The sequence below is a fragment of the Chelonia mydas genome, chromosome 1 (genome assembly GCF_015237465.2).
Source record: "Chelonia mydas isolate rCheMyd1 chromosome 1, rCheMyd1.pri.v2, whole genome shotgun sequence".
Taxonomy (NCBI): domain Eukaryota; kingdom Metazoa; phylum Chordata; order Testudines; family Cheloniidae; genus Chelonia; species Chelonia mydas.
In genome coordinates, this window is record NC_057849.1 from 4,237,807 (window position 1) to 4,244,649 (window position 6,843).

Below are 6,843 nucleotides of genomic sequence, written 5' to 3' on the forward strand. Positions count from 1 at the left end.
AGGCTTCCCAAGTTGATTGGGATTAGGTTCGGTTCGAGTGTTAAGTAGCTAAGTTATACTGCAAAGAGGAGCTGATAGTTTGATAGGAGATAGAAAGAGTGGCTCTCCTGCACGGTTATTCACCCTCTGATAGGGTCCTGGCACTGCCTTAATTAGGGCCCAATCTACCATACCCAAAACTTATTTCCTCACCCAGATAATTCTTTGGGTACACTTACTCTGTAGGCTAACATATTATGACATATATTCATGGAAGATAGGTCCATCAATAGCTATTAGCCAGGATGGGCAGGGTTGGTGTCCCCAGTCTCTGTTTGCCAGAAGCTGGGATTGGACGCCAGGGCATGGACCACTTGATGATTCCCTGTTCTGTTCATTCCCTTTGGGGCACCTGCCATTGGCCACTGTCAGAGGACAGGATACTGGGCTTGTCATACTGACTTTCTCTAGCTAATCATGCATGGTACAGGCCTGTAGGTTCCTTGCATTACAGTCAACTACGATGAATAACTATTATGCATAATATATACTGGAATTCAACATAAACAAAAACCCAAGAAAATAATATAAGCAATAAAACCAATAAAGAAAACATATTCTGCAATCTAGCAATCTAGCAAACTGGCCTTATGGGCTACAAATCCCCCCTTCGATAGGGTGATTGCATAAAACCCCCATCACATAGATGAAGGGGTGGATAGCGGATGTGTGCCGACATGCCATGAGTGCAGGGGAATGGACAAGATGACCTCTTGAGGTCCCTTCCAGTGCCATGATTCCATGTTCCACATTAATTTCCACCTCTCAGGATGGGTAGAAAGCTGGCTAGATTGTCGGGCTCAACGGGTAGTGATCAATGGCTCCATGTCTAGTTGGCAGCCGGTGTCAAGTGGAGTGCCCCAGGGGTCGGTCCTGGGGCCCGTTTTGTTCAATATCTTCATAAATGATCTGGAGGATGGTGTGGATTGCACTCTCAGCAAATTTGCGGATGATACTAAACTGGGAGGAGTGGTAGATACGCTGGAGGGGAGGGATAGGATACAGAAGGACCTAGACAAATTGGAGGATTGGGCCAAAAGAAATCTGATGAGGTTCAATAAGGATAAGTGCAGGGTCCTGCACTTAGGATGGAAGAATCCAATGCACCGCTACAGACTAGGGACCGAATGGCTAGGCAGCAGTTCTGCGGAAAAGGACCTAGGGGTGACAGTAGACGAGAAGCTGGATATGAGTCAGCAGTGTGCCCTTGTTGCCAAGAAGGCCAATGGCATTTTGGGATGTATAAGTAGGGGCATAGCGAGCAGATCGAGGGACGTGATAGTTCCCCTCTATTCGACACTGGTGAGGCCTCATCTGGAGTACTGTGTCCAGTTTTGGGCCCCACACTACAAGAAGGATGTGGATAAATTGGAAAGAGTCCAGCGAAGGGCAACAAAAATGATTAGGGGTCTAGAGCACATGACTTATGAGGAGAGGCTGAGGGAGCTGGGATTGTTTAGTCTGCAGAAGAGAAGAATGAGGGGGGATTTGATAGCTGCTTTCAACTACCTGAAAGGGGGTTCCAAAGAGGATGGCTCTAGACTGTTCTCAATGGTAGCAGATGACAGAACGAGGAGTAATGGTCTCAAGTTGCAATGGGGGAGGTTTAGATTGGATATTAGGAAAAACTTTTTCACTAAGAGGGTGGTGAAACACTGGAATGCGTTACCTAGGGAGGTGGTAGAATCTCCTTCCTTACAGGTTTTTAAGGTCAGGCTTGACAAAGCCCTGGCTGGGATGATTTAACTGGGACTTGGTCCTGCTTTGAGCAGGGGGTTGGACTAGATGACCTTCTGGGGTCCCTTCCAACCCTGATATTCTATGATTCTATGATTCTATGGAGGCAGGATTTCATAATGGTGTTCTACCTTCTGATATATCTCTAGCATAGACATTTTGGATACATATTTACCAGGATCAATATCTGTTGCCTGTATGGGCAATTGCTCTCTTTCTTCTAATTTGTTAATCTTACATTGTATATATCCTAAAATAATTCTTATTGCAATACCATGTACAGTAATCCATCCCTTTAATCCAACTTCTTCCCAGGGGACATTTACTGCCTGATCTCCCTGCACCTAATAATTGGACAATAGCTTGTTTAGCCTCATCCATGTCATTTGTAATTGAATGACATGTGTTTCCTTTTGAGTTAATAGACGCATGGAACTGGAAGGACCCTCGAGATGTCATCAAGTCCAGTCCCCTGCACTCATGGCAGGCCAGCTCCATCTATAACATCCCAGACAAGTGTTTGTCCAACCTGCTATTAAAAATCTCTAATCATGGAGATTCCACAACCTCCCTAGGCAATGTATTCCAGTGCCTAACCACCCTGACAGTTTGGACATTTTTCCTTTCATTTGTTACTTGATGTATAGGTCGATGTGTTAATAATAAATAATAATGATAATTAATAATAATTAACAATAAAAACCCTTGTTTAACAGATTGGGCTACTTTTAGGTTAGTGTGTATGTGGCTTTGGGGCTATTAAAGCAGTAGAAATCTGGCGACGCAGGCAGGGGTCAGAGAAGCAGCCCAGCAGAGCCAGAGCTGGGCTGGAACCAGGGAAGCAGAACGGAGCCAGAAGAGCGAGAGCTGGGCTTGCGGCAGAGCAGCGGTGCTGAGGCAGAGCTGGGGAGATGCAGCTGGAGCAGACCAGGACCGGGAGCCAGGACAGTGGACACCAAATATGCCACTAGTAATATGGCAGCAGAGCATTATGAGCAGCTAGGACAGGAGCAGGCAAACTTTTTGGCCCAAGGGCCACACCTGGGTATGGAAATTGTATGGAGAGCCATGAATGCTCATGAAATTGGGGGTTGGGGTGCGGGAGGGAGTGAGGGCTCCGGCTGGGGGTGGACTTCAGAGGGTGGGAGGGGGATCAGGGTTGGGGTGGGGTTTGGGGCACGGGAGGAGGTCAGGGGTGCAGGCTCCTGGTGGTGCTTACCTCAAGCAGCTCCTGGAAGCAGTGGCATGTCCCACTCCGGCTCCTAGGTGGAGGCACAGCCAGGCACCTCTGCATGCTGCCTGGTCCCCAGGTGCCACCCCTGCAGCACCCATTGGCCACAGTTCCTAGCCAATGGGTGCTGCGCCCTTAGCGCTTAGGGTGGGGTCAGTGTGTGGAACTCCCTGGCTGCCTCTACATGTAGGAGCCAGAGGGGGGGACATGCTCCGGTTTCCAGGAGCAATGCAGAGCCACTGCACATGTGGAGCAGGTCAAGCCTCCAGCTCCGCACCCCAGCTGGAGTGGGGCTAGCCCCAAACCCCACTCCCTGGTGGGAACTCGAGGGCCAGATTAAGACACTTGAAGTGACGGAAGTGGCCCCCAGGCCATAGTTTGCCAATCCCTAAGCTAGGAAGAGCAAGGTGGATCCATGGACAGAGGGCCCAGCACAGGGAGATGTTGCTAGCCAGCAGGGCCTTGAAGGCTGGACTCAGAAAGGGAGATGTGGATCTGATGGGAGGGCAGATGCTGGGGAGAAGGCTCCTGCCAGCTAGAACCTGAGGGCATGTGGCCACTGTCAGAGCAGGTGTCTGACCCATGGTATCACCACAGCACAGCCAGGAGGCCTGAGACATGTGAACTTTCAGAGTGTGAACAGACTGTGAACTTTCTTTACATCCCCGAGACGGCTGTTTGCAGTGTTTCCCATGCCCATAGGGCGGGTCCCTTCTTTCCTTGAACCTTTCCCATTTGTTCCTTATTTTTCTTAGAGTTGCTGTTTAATACATTGTACGTGGTTTGACCAGCAGGTCAGGGGAAGGGCTGGTGTGGAGACAGCGCCCACAGTCATAGAATCATAGAATATCAGGGTTGGAAGGGACCCCAGAAGGTCATCTAGTCCAACCCCCTGCTCGAAGCAGGACCAAGTCCCAGTTAAATCATCCCAGCCAGGGCTGTGTCAAGCCTGACCTTAAAAACCTGTAAGGAAGGAGATTCTACCGCCTCCCTAGGTAACGCATTCCAGTGTTTCACCACCCTCTTAGTGAAAAAGTTTTTCCTAATATCCAGTCTAAACCTCCCCCATTTTAGGGTGCCCCAGTCGGGACACCCTAGCCCAGTGCTCTTCACTGCAAGGCCCGTGAGCCCGTGGCAGCTCCCAGTGACCCTAAGTGCAGCTCCCTGCCTGAGGTCCCTCCAAGCTGGGCGGCCGCACAGCAGGCTGTGATTAGATGTGCAGCAGCTCCAAAGGGCCACACAGCAGGGATCTGGATAGGAGAGAGGTAGAGGGTGGGCAGGAACTGGGGAAGGGAGGGAGTTGGGGCTTTCAGGGCTACCCTGGGCCTCTTTCCATGGCCCTAGACCTCCCTGATGCTGGAGGGGAGAGAGGGCCCCTTCCCCAAGAGCTAGCTGCCGCTCGCAGTGAGAGGGCTGGGGTGAGTCCTCTGGCCCCAGCCCTGGGGCAGCCTGCCTGAACCCTAAACTCCTCATCCCTGGCCCCACCCCAGATTAATTTTTTTATGTCCACCAATAGACTTTGCCTTAGTTACACGAGTGGCTCTGTCACCTTACATCATTCAGGAGTAGTGAGCAACGTGTTATTTAGTAGTTGATGTGGTTCCCACATTGAAGGCTTTTTGCCAAGGTGGTCCCCACTTCAAAAATAGTGAAGAGCACTGCCCTAGCCCATGTCCTAAATGATCACAATCAGACCGGGTGGCAAACCTAGGGCTGGTCGTTGATGGACCAGGGTGAGGTACTGAAGGGGGAGTGATTTGGTACCTCCCATGTGCTGTGGACCGACAGCCAGCTGGGCTCACAGAGGGCGGCAGCCAGCCAGGTGAGAGACACGCAGCGCTGGAGAGGACAGACCCAAGCTGCAGCTTGACCAGGCAGGCACTAAGCCAGCTAACTCCTCCAGTGGAAGCAGGGATCCCCACTCTCCCGGGACAGAGGGCCCCCTGCGTTAGAAGCCGTGCTTGGAGTGGGGCTGGGCTGGAAGAGGCTCCCAATCTGATCTCTGGGATGGATGGCTGAGGTTGGTGGGGGGTGAGGAGGAGAAGGAGGAGGGGTGCATGTGCCAGCAGCTCTGTGTCGTAGCTGAGGGTTCGGATCCTCCCTGGTATCTAGGTTGTGGTGGGGGTGGGCCCGCATTACTGTCCTCTAAGAGCCCAGACCTGTCCAGGAAAGGGCTTGCTTTTTCCCCCGGCCCTCCTGCCAGGGAGGGGAGTGCACACTTGGCTCCCCACAGGTGAGCACCACGCTAACCCAGGGCACTTCAGCCTGCTCCCAGCCTCCCCCTGCAGACGAGGGACACGTGGGGACACACCGTTTTCTCCCAGGGTTTGCCTGCCAAGTGCTTTGGTCCCTGCACGGCACTTGCTGGAGCTGGGGACCAGGAGAGCCAAACAAACAGCACATGGACCAAATGGCTGGGAGATGTAGGGAGAGGATGCTGCTTTAGCTCTGAAGGGAGAGGTACAGGAGAAACAGCTGCTTTCCCACAGGGGAACTGAGGGTAAGGATAAGGCTGCCTGGGGACGGGTTTGTGTGACTTGAGTTGTTGGGGGAGGGGACCATTAAATTTGCACACACACACCAACTATCAGCGGATTTGGGTCCTCTCTGCTCCCCTGGCTCAGAAGCTTCACTCGCTTGGCCCTGGGGCTGCCTCCCCAATGTCAGGCAGGCAGATGGACAGGAGGTAAATGGGTGTGAGATCCGCTTCCCCATGTGCCTCCCCCCCTCAGAATAGGAATGGGGGCCACAGTGGGTAGGGGAGTAGCCTGCTGACCCCTGCGCTGAGCCCTGTACCAGGGATGTTCCCAGCACAGTGGCTTTGGAGTTTTAATGCCAAATTAACCATTAAGTAGATGGTGCCTGCCTGCTGTGACCACCTTGAAACCCATCTCCCTTTCTTTCAGTCCCTGATTGCCTATCCCCACCCTCCGGCTTTCTGTTTGTAACTGTTTCTGTTCCCACCAGCTGTACTTCACAGAATACTGACCTTCCTTGGGGCAAGGCCTTGGCTACGCTGTTGGGGAAAGTGCTGTACACATTTCTATACTGCATCAAGAATAAGGAAACTCCTTCCTTGACTCCCATCTCTGACTTAATCCCATATCCTGCAAACCTCCTTTGTTTTCTGGAAGTCACTGGGGTTCCTGCTGTTAGTGTGAGAACAATGTGGGATTCAGAGTAGCAGCCATCTTAGTCTGTATTCGCAAAAAGAAAAGGAGGACTTGTGGCACCTTAGAGACTAACCAATTTATTTGAGCATAAGCTTTCGTGAGCTACAGCTCACTTCATCGGATGTTAGTCTGTATTTGCAAAAAGATGCATCCGATGAAGTGAGCTGTAGCTCACGAAAGCTTATGCTCAAATAATGTGGGATTGTGACTTACAGGTTTCAGGCACTTAAACTGGGAGACAACTCTAGCGGGAGATAATGCTCCCCTCCCTTCCCCCCACCCTCCCACACTTCAATCCTGCTGCTCTAGTGCCTTATAAACAGGCTTGGAGAATTCCTTTTCTTTTTTATAACCGATGGGCAATAGCGAGGGTTTATCTGTAAGCTTTTTTGTATTTTATCTTTTTTAATTTTCACAATTATGGGAAATTATGGGGGGGAGGTCAGATATGTTTTCTATGACAGTAGAAGCTGAGATTCAAAGAGTTCAAGATTTAAAGCTGCTAGAACGCAAACCTGTGACAAATGTCCAATAATTGGGTGGTTCTCTAGATTTTTTGCAAAAAAACCAGGAGTACTTGTGGCACCTTAGAGACTATCAACTTTATTTGAGCGTAAGCTTTCGTGAGCTACAGCTCACTTCATCGGATGCATCTTTTTGCGA